The sequence below is a fragment of the Macaca thibetana genome, chromosome 4 (assembly GCF_024542745.1).
Source record: "Macaca thibetana thibetana isolate TM-01 chromosome 4, ASM2454274v1, whole genome shotgun sequence".
Lineage (NCBI taxonomy): Eukaryota > Metazoa > Chordata > Mammalia > Primates > Cercopithecidae > Macaca > Macaca thibetana.
The window spans coordinates 154357503-154374388 of NC_065581.1; the positions used below are offsets into that span (position 1 = coordinate 154357503).

The 16886-nt window shown below is 46.0% G+C and overlaps 2 protein-coding genes and 1 non-coding gene across 3 annotated transcripts in view; 1 reads left to right on the plus strand and 2 right to left on the minus strand.

Moving 5' to 3' along the window:
• Positions 1-16886, plus strand: part of REV3L (REV3 like, DNA directed polymerase zeta catalytic subunit) — a 659986-nt gene that overhangs the window by 626357 nt on the left and 16743 nt on the right. The window lies entirely within an intron of this gene.
• GTF3C6 (general transcription factor IIIC subunit 6) overlaps positions 1-16886 on the minus strand; it is a 1097326-nt gene that overhangs the window by 121570 nt on the left and 958870 nt on the right. The window lies entirely within an intron of this gene.
• Positions 10309-10436, minus strand: LOC126954077 (small nucleolar RNA SNORA40). Its single transcript, XR_007725525.1, has one exon. It is a non-coding gene; the product is annotated as a small nucleolar RNA SNORA40 (small nucleolar RNA).

Here is a 16886-nt window from a genome sequence, read left to right on the forward strand (position 1 = left end):
GTGTATTGTTAAAGTGAGCTGCACTTGTTACTTTTTTTTTTGCATATTCATTCACTATTCTGTGTCTAGGATATCCTTTATTTTTCCCCTGGCAAATAAGTCTAAGATAAATGAACAGTGACATTTTTTAAGCACTTAATTTATGCAAGCTGGGGTGATGTTAAACACTATGTGATTAGAACCAATTTTGAAGGCCAGGTACAGTGGCTCATGCCTGTAATCCCAGCACTTTGGGAGGCCAAGGTGTGCAAATCACTTGAGGTCAGGAGTTCGAGACTAGCCTGGCCAACATGGTAAAACCCCGACTCTATTAAAAATACAAGAATTAGCTGGATGTGGTGGCGGGTGCCTGTAATCCCAGCTACTGGGGTGACTGAGGCACAATAATCACTTGAACCTGGGAGGTGCAGGTTGCAGTGAGCTGAGATTGCACCACTGCACTCCAGCCTGGGTGACAGAGTGAGACTCTGTCTCAAACAAACAAACAAACAAACACACACACAAAATCAGACTTCTAGCCAGGCACAGTGGCTCACGCCTGTAATCCCAACATTTTGGGAGGCCAAGGTGGAAGAATTGCTTGAGGCAGGAGTTTGAGACCTGCCTGGGTAACATAGTGAGACCCTGTCTCTACCAAAAAATTATAGAATTAGCCAGACGTGGCGACATGGCCCCTGAATCCCTATTACTCAGGAGGATGAGGCAGGAGAAGTTTCAGGCCTTTAGCATAGGAGTTCAAGGCTGCAGGGAGCTATGATTGCACCACTGCACACCAGTCTGGGCAACAGAGACTCTGTGTAATTTAAAAAAAAAATTAAAAGAAGCAAACTTCTCTCTGTTGGATGAGGATGCTGACCAGATTAAGGAAGGGTTGCCCGCCTCCTCCTGATAGGGTATGAGAAGAGTTTGATTGATGCCTGCGTCAGTCTCCTCAGGCTGCTGTGACAAATTGCCACAAACTGGGTGGCTTAAAATGACAGGAACTGATTAGCTCACAGTCCTGGAGGCCACAAGTCTGAAATCAAGATATCTGGAGGGCCATGATCTCTCTGAAGCCCACAAGGGAGAATCCTTCTGTGCAGATTCTAGGTTCTGGTGTTGCCTGCAAGCCACAGCAGTCCTTGCTTTATGGCAGCATAACTCGAATCTCTGTCTCCACTCGGCCATCTTCTCTCTGTAGCTGTGTTAACAAAATTTCCTCTTCTTATTTCACAGACACTTATCATAATGGATTGAGGGCCCTCACTCGTCCCGCATAACCTCATTTTAATTTGAGTACATCTGCAAATAGCCTATTTCCAAAAAGGTTACATTCGCAGGTTCCAGGTAAACATAAATTTTATGGGAACAGCCTTTAACCCAGTGCTGTGTCCAAACTTTGACTTTGTCACTGAATGAGGGGCCATCCTGAAAAAGTCATTCAGTGGGAATTGGAGGGCATCTTTGATATCCATAGACTTTCTTATTCATTTTTTTTCTTTCATATCCAGGACTTCCTTATTCATATTTTTTCTTCATTTTTCAGTTTTTGTTTTTTTCTGAGACAGAGTTTTACTCTGTCACCCAGGCTGGAGTACAGTGGTGCGATCTCAGCTCACTGCATGCTCCACCTCCCGGGTTCAAGCGATTCTCATGCCTCAGGCTCCTGAGTAGCTGGGACTACAGGTATGTACCACCACACTGAGTTAATTTTTGTATTTTTAATAGAGACAGGGTTTTGCCATGTTTGGCCAGGCTGGTCTCAAACTCCTGGCCTCAAGTGATTTACCCACCTTGGTCTCCTAAAGTGCTGGGATTACAGGTGTGAGCTACCATGCCTGGCCAATTTTTATCTCTCTTTCTTTTTTTTTTTTTTTTTTTTTAAGACAAGGGTTTCCCTGTGTTGCCCTGGTCTCTAAATCCCGGGGTCAAGCACTCCTCTTGCTTCAGCCTCCCAGAGTGCTGGGATTACAGGCGTAAGTCACTGCACCTGGTCCTCATGTTTTCTTTCTGTAAAGGAGAGTCTAACTACAGGAAAGTTACTGCTGGGCGTGGTGGCTCATGCCTGTAATTCTAGCACTTTGGGAGGCTGAGGTGGGAGGATCACCTGAGGTTGGGATTTTGAGACCAGCCTGACCAACATGGAGAAACCCCATCTCTACTAAAAATACAAAATTAGCTGGGTGTGATGGCGCATGCCTGTAATTCCAGCTACTCGGGAGGCTGAGGTAGGAGAATCAATTGAGCCTGGGGGGCGGAGGTTGCGGTGAGCCAAGATGGAGCCACTGCACTCCAGCCAGGGCAACAAGAGCAAAACTCCGTCTCAAAAAAAAAAAAAAAAAAAAAATGTTACCAAGACACCCCCTCTCCATCTTTTAGTCGTATTACTCTATTACTCTACTCTGATAACAAAAGCATGTCATGGTAGACAAATTTCAATCTTTAAAATTAGGCTAGTGTTTTCTGTTGATGGATTATGAGATTTTTCTGTTGTTTTTACTGTCATTTTTTAGTAAATCCTGTATGGGAAAATATTGGATGTCTTCAAGTATATAATAAATACAATGTGCTTCAAAACAAAGTTGATTAGTCCTATTATCAAGCTGATGCTTATTTCACAGAGCTGGGACATTTTAATTTTCATCCAGAAAAGAGGGTTTTTTTTTTTTTTTTTTTTTTTTTAGATGGAGTCTCGTCCTGTTGCCCAGAATGGAGTGCAGTGGCCTGTTCTCAGCCAGGCTGGGGTTGTGTAGTGGTCCAATCTTGGCTGATTGCAACCTTGCCTCTGGGGTTCAAGTGATTCTCCTGCCTCAGCCTCCTGAGTAGCTGGGACAACAGGCACCTGCAACCACGACCGGTTAATTTTTGTATTTTTAGTAGGGATAGGGTTTCACCATGTAGGCCAGGCTGGTTCTGAATTCCTGACTTCAACCTGCTTCTTCCTCCCAAAGTGTTGGGATTACAGGTGAGAGCCACGGCACCCGGCTAGAAAAGAAATTTTGAAATGAAATATAAGATGATTTAAAAAAAGAGAGGCAGCTGGGTGAGGCCGAGGAAGGCAGATCACCTGAGGTCAGGAATTTGAGACCAGCCTGACCAACAAGGAGAAATCCTGTCTCTACTAAAAATACAAAATTAGGGCCAGGCATGGTGGCTCACGCCTGTAATCCCAGCACCTTGGGAGGCTGAGGTGGGCGGATCCCCCGAGGTCAGGAGTTCGAGACCAACCTGGCTAACATGGTGAAACCCCATCTCTACTAAAAATACAAAAATTAGCCAATGTGGTGGCGGGGCTCCTGTAATCCCAGCTACTCGGGAGGCTGAGGCAGGGAGAATCGCTCAAACTCGGGAGAAAGAGATTGCAGTGAGCCGAGAGGCACCATTGCACTCCAGCCTGGGCAACAGAGCAAGACCCCTTCTGGAAAAAAAAAAAAAAAAGCAAAAACAGAAACAAAATTGCATGCCCGTAATCCCAGCTACTTGGGAGGGTGAGGCAAGAGTATCGCTTGAATCGGGAGACGGAAGTTGCGGTGAGTGGAGATCACACCACAGCACTCCACCCTCGGCAACAAAAGCAAAACTCCATCTCGGGGGGGGGGGGGAAGAGGCTGCCAGGTGTAGTGCCTCATGCCTGTAATCCAAGCACTTTGGGAGGTAAAGGCAGGAGGATTGCTTAAGCCCAGGAGTTCAAGACCAGCCTGGCCAACATGGTGAAACCTTGTCTCTACTAAAAAAACAAAAATTAGCCAGGCATGGTGATGCACGTCTGTAATCCCAGCTACTTAGGACACTGAGGCAGGAGAATTTCTTGAACCCCAGAGGCAGAGGTTGCAGTGAACAAAGATGGTGCCATTGCACTCCAGCCTAGGCAACAGAGTGAGATTCTATGTCAAAAAAAAAAAAAAAAAAAAAAAAGAACCAACTTTGGGCTGGGCACGGTGGCTCACACCTGTTATCCCAGTACTTTGGGAGGCTGAGGTGGGCAGATCGCTTGAGATCAGGAGTTCAAGACCAGCCTGGTCAACATGATGAAACCTCAACCCTACTAAAAATACAAAAATTAGCTGGGTGTGGTGGCGTGCGCCTGTAGTCCTAGCTACTCAGGAGGCTGAGGCAAGAGAATCGCTTGAACCCAGGAGGCAGAGGTTGCAGTGAGCCAAGACTGAACCACTGCACTCCAGCCTTGGCAACAGAGCAACAAGACTTCCTCTCAAAAAAAAAAAAACAAAAAAAAAACCAACTTTCAGATAAGAAAAAAACAGGCTGTGCTTCATAGCCGCTATGTGTCCTGTGTGGTCAGGTGCTGTCATGAGATTTTGGACTCTCTGAAGACCATCCCTAGATCTTGGGTTAAAAAAAAATAGCAGCCTAAACCTTGTCTCTTTTATCATTGAGACACAAAACAGCTAAAATTATAAACTACATTACATTTTTTTGTTGGGGGGAGGATGTAGTTTCACTCTTGTTGCCCAGGCTGGAGTGCAATGGTGTGATCTCGGCTCACTGCAACCTCTGCCTCCCTGGTTCAAGCGATTCTCCTGCCTCAGCCTCCCAAGTAGGTGGGATTACAGGCATGCGCCACCACACTCAGCTAATTTTGTATTTTTAGTAGAGACGGGGTTTCTCCATGTTGGTCAGGCTGAACTCCTGATCTCATGTGGTCTGCCTGCCTCGGCCTCCCAAAGTGCTGGGATTACAGGCATGAACCACTGCGCCAACTACATTACTTTTTAAGGACAAAATGAATGAGTTCATGTATCAGAACATAAAGACAAATTTGTTTCTTTGTTTTTAATCTATTTTCGATACTGTAATGTGAGATTAAATTTCAGTCTACATTTTTGCTGTGGTTTGAATGTGTCCCCCAAGGTCATGTGTTAGAAACTTGATGCCCCAATGCAGTGGTGTTGGGAGGTGTGCCCCTACGCTTCGAAGTATTTGCGTCATAAGGGCACCACCCTCATGAATGGATTAATGCCATTACTGTGGGAGTAGTTTCCTTATTTAAAAAAAAACAATTTTTGCCCTCTTTTCTCTCTCTCTCTCTCTCCCTGAGTGTGGAAAAACTCAAACTGTTTTTTCTGTGCCCTCACACAACAGTCATCAACATGGAAGACTTTTGTGATCAAATGTGTGGAGGTTTTTTTCCCACACACCAAGTAAGCAATCACTTTTGCAGCAGACACCATCTGGGTGTCCTCAAATTCAATTCTGACACTATCTACTTGGAGATAGTTGAGATCCCACAAGTTGAAGGATCAGTCCCCAAGACTTCCCCCACTTCAGACACCAGTCACTAGTCTGGGCCTCCAGAACTTCTGACTGACCAGCTCTGGGCTCTGACAACCCTCTCTTTTTTTTTTTTTTTTTTTTTTTTTTTTTTTTTTTTTTGAGACGGAGTCTCGCTCTGTCGCCCAGGCTGGAGTGTAGTGGCCAGATCTCAGCTCACTGCAAGCTCCGCCTCCCGGGTTACGCCTCGCCTTCTCCTTCCTCAGCCTGAGTACCTCGCCCGGCTAAGTTTTTGTATTTTTTAGTAGAGATTCAGCCAGGATGGTCTCGATCTCCTGACCTTGCTAGTCTCGGCCTCCCAAATGGGATTACAGGCTGAGCCACCGCGCCCGGGACTCAGGATGGGTCTCGGGAAACGCTTATGTTTACCAGTTTATTCTAAAGAATATGACAAAGAATGCAGATGGACAGACACATGGGTTGAGGTATGGGGGAAGGAACACAGAGCCTCGGTCCCCTCCCTGAGTGCACCACCCTCCAGGAACCTCCACGTGTTCAGCTTTCTGGAAGCTCCTTAAACCCTGTCTTCTTGGAACTGTATGGAAACTTCACTGGATAGGCATGATTGACCCCCATTTGGAAATGAGATTGGAGAAAAAGGGTATGCTCTAACACTAACAGACTGAGGAGGGAAACTCAGCAAGGCCTGCCTGTTCAGGCCTTGAGTCACAGGGACCCCATATTCGTCTTGGGGTCCCTTGCAGGATTCCTTCCTCCAGGGTATGGGGCAGAACCGCTTCTGAATTGAGGGTGTTGTGACCTACAGTCAGACCAGGTAGGCCTGAGAATTTCTTTATGACCAGCTTCAAAACAGAAAGGCAAGAGAAGAGTCCTGCCTTGGGGAGGGAAAGAAGTAAGTGAAAGAGGGCAAAAGAAGGTGAGAGAGAGAGATTCTGTTTTCTGAGGCCCAAAGTGCCTCAACATTATAACAAGAGTTATGGGGGTTATGAGCCAGGAGCTTTGGATGCACAACTATCTATTTACATATATATATAATATGACACTCCCTCTCTTGCCCTTCCACTGTGGAATGATGGAGCAAGAAACTCCTTGCCAAATGCCAGTTCCTCAATCTTGTACTTCCCGGCCACAGAGCTGTGGGCCAATAAATTTATGTCCATGACGAGTTACCCAGTCTGTGGTATTACATTACAAGCAGCACAAAATGAACTATTACACTGCCTCTTGTGAGCTTTTTTCAGAGGGCAAAGGGGAAGTTTTCTGTTAGCCCCTATGCAAGCCTCTCTTGAACCCCTGGCAATAGACTTGTTTACCTTGATACCAGGAAAGTTGGGAAAGCACCAAAATCCACATGTGGCATGTGCCCAGGCTGACTTCCAGGGGTTCATGCTACAAGACCTAAAGTTCTTTTCTTTTTTTTTTTTTTTTTTTTTTTTTTTTTGAGACGGAGTCTCGCTCTCCTGCCCAGGCTGGAGTGCAGTGGCCGGATCTCAGCTCACTGCAAGCTCCGCCTCCCGGGTTCACGCCATTCTCCTGCCTCAGCCTCCCGAGTAGTTGGGACTACAGGCGCCCGCCACCGCGCCCGGCTAGTTTTTTTGCATTTTTTAGTAGAGACGGGGTTTCACTGTGTTAGCCAGGATGGTCTCAATCTCCTGACCTCGTGATCCGCCCGTCTCGGCCTCCCAAAGTGCTGGGATTACAGGCTTGAGCCACCGCGCCCGGCTAAAGTTCTTATGAGATTGTCTAAAACAAAAAAATGTCAGGAGGGCTGATGGTGGTTCCATGTGTGCTAAATGTGTCTATAACAGGACCAAGTTTGTTTTCCTTATCAAGGAGCAGAAAATCAGTAAAGTGTTGAGAGCACAAGCACAGAATCAAAAAGCTAAATTTAGAAAGTGCAGCTTTTTGAGTAATAAATCAAAAGGCTAAAAAAATGTATCAAATTTGTTCTAGCATAGTGAGAGATAAATTAACAATACCCATTATTCTTTATACTCTTTGGTAATTAAAAAATATTTCTCAGCCGGGCAAGGTGGCTCATGCCTGTAATCCCAGCACTTTGGGAGGCTGTGGCAGGTGGACCACCCGAGGTTGAGAGTTCAAGACCAGCCTGGCCAACAGGGAGAAACCCTGTCTCTACTAAAAATATAAAATTAGCTGGCCGTGGTGGCACATGCCTGTAATCCCAGCCACTTGGGAGGCTGAGTCAGGAGAATCACTTGGTGGAGGTTGCAGTGGGCCGAGATTGCACCAATGCACTCCAGCCTGGGCGACAAGTAAGATTCCATCTCAAAACAACAACAACAATGAAAAAACAACAACAACAACAAAAACAACTTTTCAAAAAAGTACTTACAGCTTGGCATGGTGGCTCACACCTGTAATCCCGATATCTTGGGAGGCCAAGGCGGGGCAACTGCTTGAGCCCGAGAGTTTAAGACCTGCCTGGGCAACACAATGAGACCCCTTCTTTATTAGAAAAGAAAAGGCCGGGCATGGTGGCTCATGCTTGATATCCCAGCACTTTGGGAGGCCGAGGCAGATGGATCACATGAGGTCAGGAGTTCAAGACTTCCCTGGCCAACATGCTGAAACCCCATCTCTACTAAAAAATACAAAACTTAGCCGGGCATGATGGCACATGCCTATAGTCCCAGCTACTCGGGAGGCTGAGGCAAGAGAATTGCTTGAACCCGGGAGGCGGAGGTTGCAGCGAACCAAGATTGTACCACTGCGCTCCAGCCTGGGCGACAGAGTTAGACTTCATCTAAAAAAATAAAATAAAATAACTTCTAAATATTATATAACCTTTTATTAGTTATAATGATCATATATTACCTCTGCATTTCAAAAATCATTTCTAAATATTTAAAAAATTAATCTCAAATAGAACTAGAACCAAGATGCCCTCTTTCCAAGTAATCACCACACTCAGCCCTCAGTCTAGGCTTCAGTGAACTAATTAAGCAAATACTTAGAGCCACCTCCAGCTGCTCCAGTTTGAACATTAAACTCAGAATCTCTAGTTAAAGCCTTGTATTGGTAAAATTTGCCCAGTTCAGTGTTACATTGCATATTCCTTCAACACTTCAATGCATTCCCATAAGTTCCCTAGGTTCCTATTAATACCAACTTGCAAGATTTTGCAATTATTTTGGTATGTAAAGCCTTATCTACTTGGAACACATATTTTAATTTTCTCCCCAAGGCACTCTGGGAGTGAACTAGTTTATAGAGGCAGGCAGGAATGGTTGGGGTGGGTCTTCAGGAGAACAGGCATCCTCTTGCAAGGTTACTGCCTTAGGAAAGGTTAAAACAAGGGAAACCAGTTTCCTGAGACAGTGAAGGAGTTTTCACTGGCAAGGGAGGGTCAGGGGAATTTGGGGGTATAAGATTTCCAGCTTCGCCTGAGTCCACCACCCAGATATTCCCAACCCATGTCTAAGAGTTTACCTCCTTCCCAATACCCTCATCTTAACATGAAAGACTTGATGAAGTTGTATGTTGTATCATAATTCTATAATCTGCAAAATTAAATTTGGGGCTTTGTCTGCCAGGCAGTTGCAAGAAATCAGTTCTTCTTTTTTTTTTTTTTAGTTTAATTTTATTGTAAATTAATGATTTATGGTTGTATATATGAAGAGATTGGCTCTTTTAACGTTATTGTGGAACTTCTCTGGGTCTCTATTCTTTGAACTGAGAGTTCAACTCCCTGTCATTTTCTTATTTTTATTTTTTATTTTTTGAAAGTATTTTGCTCTGTCACCAGGCTAAAGTTCAGTGGCATGATCACAGCTCACTGCAGCCTCAATCTCCCAGGCTCAAGCGATTCCCCCCACCTCGGTTTCACAAGTAGCTGGGACTACAGGTGCACCACCATGCCTGGCTAATATTTTAAATTTTTTTGTAGCAATAGGGTCTTGCCATGTTGCCCAGGCTGGTCTTAAACTGACGGGTTCAAGCAATCTTCTTGCCTTGGCCTCCCAAAGTGCTAGGATTACAGGCATTAGCCACTTGGCAACATTTTCTTATTCTTACTGAAATATTCTTCTATTCTCCAGTGCTCCTAGAAGAAATCATCTTTTGTTTGTTTGTTTAGAAAGTGTAAAGAGGTTTTTTTCTTAAAAAATTGTGTATATGTAACATTAGGCAAAATTATTTAAAGTCAATAAATTTTTATTCAAGGAATTCCATGTTGTGATTTGTTCCACTGTCCATCAAGGTCACTTTAGATTCTCTAAAGAGCTGGAGTCAAAAGATTTATTATCTTTGAGTTAGCCCTTTTTAATGAAACTAATGCTAATTTTAATCCAGTTGTCCTGTCAGCCCATAATTCTTTTATTTTGGTTTCTGTCATCTCCTTTTAATATGGATACACCGATGAAGACTTCAAAATTCATCAAGAATCTTTGGGATCTAATTTCTTCAACTAATTCAGGGTCCTTTTTACTGTAGGTGGTGGATCTGCCTGGTTCTCAATTTGACACCCTCTCTTAACATGAATGAGTTCAAATCATATTTATTCCTAAGCGATCACACTCAAGAACAGTACAGATATGTGGAATACGCCAATACTTTTAACTCCAAACATCATGTTCTCAAGAAAAAAGCCTTTAAAACAAAAAGCCATTGTATATATCATGTCAACATGAAATTGGAATGCAAAATTAATACTGCTAAGGATTTACCTCATATCCCATGCTGTTTAACTATCTCTTCTACAGTCCTAGAATCAATCATTTTTAAGAGACAGGGTCTGTCTTTGTTACCCAGGCTGGAGTACAGTGGTGCCATCAAAGCTCAGTGCAGCCACCAACTCCTGGGCTCAATCCTCTTGCCTTAGCCTCCCCTTCCTGAGTAGCTGCAACTACAGGTACATGCCCTAATATTCAGCTAATTTTTAAATTTTTGTGGAGATGAGGTGTTTGTTACTTTCTTGCCCAGGCTCGTCTTGAACTCCTGGCTTCAAGCAATACTCCCACTTTGGTGTGGAGATTACAGGCTTTAGCCACTGTGCCTGGCCTGGAAACAACCTTTATGGCTATCAATACTCCATCAGTTAACTGTCTCAGGTATCATAATATCCCTTCTTATATGTATCAAAACTCATACTGAACAATGAGTTCTAGGTTGCAAAAGAGGATTTATTTTTTGCACCTATCCATAAGTCTTTGTCCACAAGTTAAACAAAAACATACATAAGTGCGGTTTTGTTGTTGTTATTGTTTTTGTTGACACGGAGTCTCGCTCTGTTGCCCAAGCTGGAGTGCAGCGGCGCGATAGCTCACTGCAACCTCCGCCTCCCAGGTTCAACTGATTCTCCTGCCTCAGCCTTCTGAATAGCGGGGATTACAGGTGCTTGCCATCACACATGGCTAATTTTTGTATTTTTAGTAGAGACGGGGTTTCACCATGTTGGCCAGGCTGGTCTCGAACCCCTGACCTCAAGTGATCCACCTGCCTCAGCCTCCCAAAGTGCTGGGATTATAGGCATGAGCCACCGAGCCCAGCTGAAATCATCTTGTCTTTGACTATCTTTATTATCACATTAGACAAGTTCTTGAATTCTCAAAGCCTTGCCCTTTTCAAGCTCTTCATTCCAAACAAACACAGTTCGTATTTTCAGGAATCATAATGTCATCATCCTATGATGTAATGGTTCGTTGTGTTGACTTCACAAGGCTATAGAACTCAGTTAATCAAAAACTAATTTAGGTGTTGCTAGAAGGAAATTTGCTGGCTGGGTGCGGTGGCTCTTGCCTGCAATCTCAGCACTTCGGGAGGCCGAGGCAGGCGGATCATAAGGTCAGGAGTTTGAGGCTAGCCTGACCAACATGGTGAAATCCTGTCTCTACAAACAAAAAATACAAAAATCAGCCGGGATTGGTGGCGTGCACCTGTAATCCCAGCTACTCAGGAGGCTAAGGCAGGAGAATTGCTTAAACCGGGGAGGTGGAGGTTGCAGTGAGCCAAGACTGTGCCACCACACTCCAGCCTGAGTGACAGAGCAAGACTCCATCTTAAAAAAAACAAAAAAAAAAAAGGAAATTTGCTGAAGGAATTTTGTGGATAGGATAAGCATCTACAGTTGACTTTAAGTAAAAGAGATTATCATCCATTAATTATCTGGGTGGACCTTATTCAATCAGTTGAATGCCCTAAGAGCAAAGTGGAAGTTTCCCTAAGAAAGAAGAAACTCCGCCGGGCGCGGTGGCTCACGCCTGTAATCCCAGCACTTTGGGAGGCTGAGGCAGGCGGATCACGAGGTCAGAAGATCGAGACCATCCTGGCTAACACAGTGAAACTCCGTCTCTACTAAAAATAGAAAAAATTAGCCGGGTGCTGTGGCAGGCGCCTGTAGTCCCAGCTACTCGGGAGTATTGTTATTTATAAAAATTAAAAAAAATTTTTTTTTTTTTTGAGACGGAGTCTCGCTCTGTCGCCCAGGCTGGAGTGCAGTGGTGCGATCTCGGCTCACTGCAACCTCCGCCTCCCGGGTTCACGCCATTCTCCTGTCTCAGCCTCCTGAGTAGCTGGGACTACAGGCGCCCGCCACCACACCCGACTAATTTTTTGTATTTTTAGTAAGGACGGGGTTTCACCGTGTTAGCCATGATGGTCTTGATCTCCTGACTTCGTGATCCACCCGCCTGGCCTCCCAAAGTGCTAGGATTACAGGCGTGAGCCACCACGCCCGGCCTGTAGAAAGAATAAATTCTAACCTTGGGCTACAGTTTTAGCTTTTGCCTGCGTTTCCAGCCTAAGAGCCTGCCCAAGGTTTCAGACTTGCTTAGCCAGCCCCCACAATTATGAAAGGTAACAAACAATTCCTTTCAATAAATTTGTAAACTTACACACACACACCCCCCACACCGCCACCCCCCAACCACTACTAGTTCTTTGTCTGGTAGAATCCTAATTGATAGGCATGCCATGCATTCAGTGATAGCTACATAATTTGCTTGGTACATGGCAAAGTGAAAATGTAAGGACCTTGTACAAAAAGCAGAAAAAAAATGCAATTAAGATACTAAAATATAAAGCATTGTTTTTTTGTTTTTGTTTTTTGAGACAGAGTCTTGCTCTGTCACCCACACTGGAGTGCAGTGGCGTGATCTCAGCTCACTGCAACCTCTGCCTACTGAGTTCAAGCAATCTTCCTGCCTCAGCCTCCCAAATAGCTGGGACTACAGGCACACACCACCACACCGATCTAATTTTTCTATTTTTAGTAGAGATGAGGTTTCACCATGGTGGCCAGGCTGGTCTTGAACTCCTGACCTCATGATCCACCTGCCTCGGCCTCCCAAAGTGCTAGGATTACAGGTGTGAGCCACTGCACCTGGCCGGCATTTTTCTTTAAAAATATTTTGTTATTTATAAAATAAAAAATATTTTATTATTTTTATGTTGCACAGGGTGGAGTGCAGTGGTGCAATTATGGCTCACTGTAGCCTCAACTTCCTGGGCTCGAGTGATCCTCCCACCTCAAGCCTCCTGCCTCGCTGGGACTAAAGGCAAGCACCAGCGTGCCTGGCTAATTTTTGTATTTTTATAGAGGCTGGGTTTCACCATGCTGCCCAGGCTGGTCTCAAACTCTTGGGCTTACGAGATCCTCCTACATTGGCCTCCCAAAATGCTGGGATTACAGGCATGAGCCACTACACCCAGCCTACTTGAGAGAATTTTTCTAAAAAGATTTAACTGTACATTTACGTCATTTCATATGTCTGAATTTAATTGTAAATGTTAATTTATACAATGGCATTTAATGTTTCCTCTGGTAGTTTCTGTAACTTGTAGATGTCAGTCATGTAAGAAATTAAAAGTGGGCTGGGCGCGGTGGCTCAAGCCTGTAATCCCAGCATTTTGGGAGGCCGAGATGGGCTGATCACAACGTCAGGAGATCGAGACCATCCTGGCTAACACGGTGAAACCCCGTCTCTACTGAAAAAAAAAAAAATACAAAACACTAGCCGGGCGAGGTGGCGGGCGCCTGTAGTCCCAGCTACTTGGGGGGCTGAGGCAGGAGAATGGCGTGAACCCAGGAGGCGGAGCTTGCAGTGAGCCGAGATCTGGCCACTGCACTCCAGCCTGGGCGACAGAGCGAGACTCCGTCTCAAAAAATTAAAAGTGGCTTCACGTATATAATCCAGGATATCTGTTTATGCATTCTACTGTATATTCAATTAAAAGGAAAAAATTAATTTTAGATTCGTCTTCCTCATTAATATTTTTTTCACCTCAGTTCCACATGAAAAGTGTTCTTTTCTGTTAAATGTGACAATCTTTAAAATCAGTTTTGTTGTTGTTATTGTTTGAGACAGAGTCTCGCTCTGTCACCCAGGCTGGAGTGCAGTGGCGCGATTTCGGCTCACTGAAACCTCCGCCTCCCAGGTTCAAGTGCTTCTCTTGCCTCAGCCTCCTGAGTAGCTGGGATTACATGCATTCACCACCAGGCCCGGCTAATTTTTGTATTTTTAGTAGAGACAGGATTTCGCCATGTTGGCCAAGCTGATCTTCAACTCCTGACCTCAGGTGATCTGCCAGCCTCAGCCTCCCAAAGTGCTGGGATTACAGGCGTGACTGGCCTCGCCCAGCCCCCGCCCCCCACCCTTTTTTTTTCTTTTTTGAGATGGAGTTTTGCCCTTTGTTGCCCATGCTGGAGTGCAAATGGTGCGATCTAGGCTCACCACAACCTCCGCCTCCGGGGTTCAGGCGATTCTCCTGCTTCAGCCTCCCGAGTAGCTGGGACTACAGACATTCGCCACCATGCCCGGCTAATTTTGTATTTCTGGTAGAGACGGGGTTTCTCCATGTTGGTCAGGCTGGTCTCAAACCTCATGTGATCCACCCGCTTTGGCCTCCCAAAGTGCTGAGATTACAGGCGTGTGCCACTGCGCCTGGCCTAGGTATTTCTTCATAGCAACACCAGAACAGCCTAACACAGTCAGTTGTGTGAAGATCGGGTTATCTAGGAAGTAGCTGTCAAGGAGTTAGGAGGAAACTAGACTTTTTTGGTGACAATGCTTGTAAAAGATGAGTGGTGAAACAGGAGTAGACAGGGACAGCCTTCAGATTTTGTCATTCTCTGAGAAAGGAAGTAGCTTTCTTTTCTTTTCTTTTTTTGAGACAGTCTCACTCTGTCACTCAGGCTGGTGCAATGGCGTGATCCTGGCTCACTGCAAGCTCCACTTCCCGGGTTCATGCCATTCTCCTGCCTCAGCCTCCCGAGTGGCTGGTACTACAGGCGCCTGCCACCATGCCCGGCTAATTTTTTGTGTTTTTAGGAGAGATGGAGTTTCACCGTCTTAGCCACGATGGCCTCGATCTCCTTACCTCGTGATCCACCCACCTCAGCCTCCCAAAACCACCGCACCCAGTGGTTTTTTTGACTTTTGACTAATAGTTTTGGTTCATTATCTGTGGGAATTGTTTGAGGTCTAGGTTGAAGGGGGTTCTTCCAGAGAGGATTTTCTTTTCTTTATACTAGCTGTCTAGGGCACCACCAACCTAAGACCGACTTAATTTTCATTGTAAAGGGATTACAGGCCAGAGCCACTGTGCCCAGCCTGGAGAAGCTTTCATCTAGGTATCATAAAAATACTAAACTTGGCCAGGCAAGGTGGCTTATGCCTGTAATCCCAGCACTTTAGGAGGCTGAGGCAGGAGGATCACCTGAGGTGAGGAGTTTGAGACCAGCCAGGCCAACATGACAAAACGCCATCTCTATTAAAAATACAAAAACTAGCTAGGCATGGTGGCACATGCCTGTAATCCCAGCTACTCAGCCTGAAAAAGAAAGAAAAAAAAATTGTCCTCCCTTCTTCCCTCCCTCCCTTCCAAGAGGTGACAACATACTAGCAGCCCTTACTCTTGGCAGGCCTCCTTGGCCTCCATGTCCACTCTGGCGTCGCTTGAGGAGCCCTTCAGCCCGCCACGGCACTGTGGGAGCCCCTCTCTGGGCTGGCTGAGGCCGGAGCTGGCTCCCTATGCTGGCCGAGAGGTTTGGAGGGAGAGGCCGGCGGGAACCGGGGCTGCTTCGTGGCGTTTGCGGGCCAGCGTGAGTTCCGGGTGGGCGTGGGCTCCCTGGGCCCTGCACTCAGAGTGGCCAGCCGGCCCCTCTGGCCCCAGGCAATGAGGGGCTTAGCACCCGGGCCTGCAGCTGCAGAGGGTGCGCCAGGTCCCCCAGCAGTGCCAGCCTGCGGGCCCTGCCTCAAATTCTTGCCGGGCCTCAGCTGCCTCCCCGAGGGGCAGGGCTCAGGACCTGCAAACTGCCATGCCCGAGCCTCCCCCACCTCGCTGCCCTGGGCTCCTGCATGGCCCCAACCTCCCAGACAAGAACTGTCCCCTGCACCGCAGGGCCTGGTCCCATCCATGCTCAAGGGCTGAGGAGTGCAGGGCGCATGGCGTGAGGCTGACAGGCCTGCAGCCCTGGTGCATGATCCACTAGGTGAAGCCAGCTGGACTCCTGGGTCTAGTGGGGACTTGGAGAACCTTTATGTTTAGCTAAGGGATTATAAATACACCAATCAGCACCCTGTGTCTAGCTCAAGATTTGTAAATACACCAATCAGCACTCTGTGTCTAGCTCAGGGATTGTAAACACACCAATCAGCGCTCTGTGTCTAGCTCAAGGTTTGTAAATACACAAATCAGTACCCTGTATCTAGCTAACCTAGTGGGAACTTGGAGAACTTTTCTGTCTAGCACTCTGTGTCTAGCTCAAGGGTTGTAAATGCACCAATCAGCACTCTGAGTCTAGCTCAGGGATTGTAAATAGACCAATCAGCTCTCTGTAAAATAGACCAATCAGCAGGATGTGGGTGGGGTCAGATAAGGGAATAAAATTAGACTGCCTGAGCCAGCCAGGGGCAACCCTTCCACACTGTGGAAGGTTTGTTCTTTTGTTCTTTACAATAAATCTTGCTGTTGCTCACTCTTTGAGTCCACGCTGCCTTTATGAGCTGTAACACTCACCGCAAAGGTCTGCAGCTTCACTCCTGAAGTCACTGAGACCACGAACCCACCAGAAGGGAAAAACTGCGGACACATCTGAATGTCTGAAGGAACAAACTCGGGACACACCATATTTAAGAGCTGTAACACTCACAGCGAGGGTCTGTGGCTTCATTCTTGAAGTCAGCAAGACCAAGAACCCACCAATTCTGGACACCCACCCTCCCTCCCTCCCTTCCTTCCTTCCTTCCTTCCTTCCTTCCTTCCTCCTCCCTCCCTCCCTCCCTCCCTTCCTCCCTTCTCTTTCTTTTTGGAAGTGGAGATAGGGTCTCACTGTGTTGCCTAGACTGATTTCAACTCCTGGGCTCAAGTGATCTTCCCAATTTGGCCTCCTAAAGTGCTGGGATTACAGGCGTGAGCACTGCACCTGGGATTCTTGTATAGGTGGATTACTGCTTATAGGAGGCAGAATAATGAATCCTCAAAGATATCAATGTCCTAATCTTCAGAATCTGTAAATGTTAGGTTACACAGCTAAGGAGGATTTAGATTGCAGATGGAACTAAGAATGCTAATCAGTTGATTTTAGGGAGATTATCCCAGATTATCTGGGGAGGCCCAATATAATCACAAAATTCCTTAAAAGTGGAAGAGGGGCTGAGCTCGGTGGCTCACGCCTGTAAACGCAACACGTTTGG